We start from the raw sequence: 292 nt of genomic DNA on the forward strand, positions 1-292 counted from the left end.
TACTATTACTGAATAATACCCCCATACTGTTACTGAATAATACCCCCATACTGTTACTGAATAATACCCCCATACTGTTACTGAATAATACCACCATTCCATTACTGAATAATACCCCATACTGTTACTGAATAATACCCCATACTGTTACTGAATAATACCCCCATACTGTTACTGAATAATACCTCCATACAGTTACTGAATAATACCCCCGTACTGTTACTGAATAATACCCCCATACTGTTACTGAATAATACCACCATACAGTTACTGAATAATACCCCCATACTGT

The sequence above is a fragment of the Rhinoderma darwinii genome, unplaced genomic scaffold (genome assembly GCF_050947455.1).
Source record: "Rhinoderma darwinii isolate aRhiDar2 unplaced genomic scaffold, aRhiDar2.hap1 Scaffold_451, whole genome shotgun sequence".
NCBI lineage: Eukaryota > Metazoa > Chordata > Amphibia > Anura > Rhinodermatidae > Rhinoderma > Rhinoderma darwinii.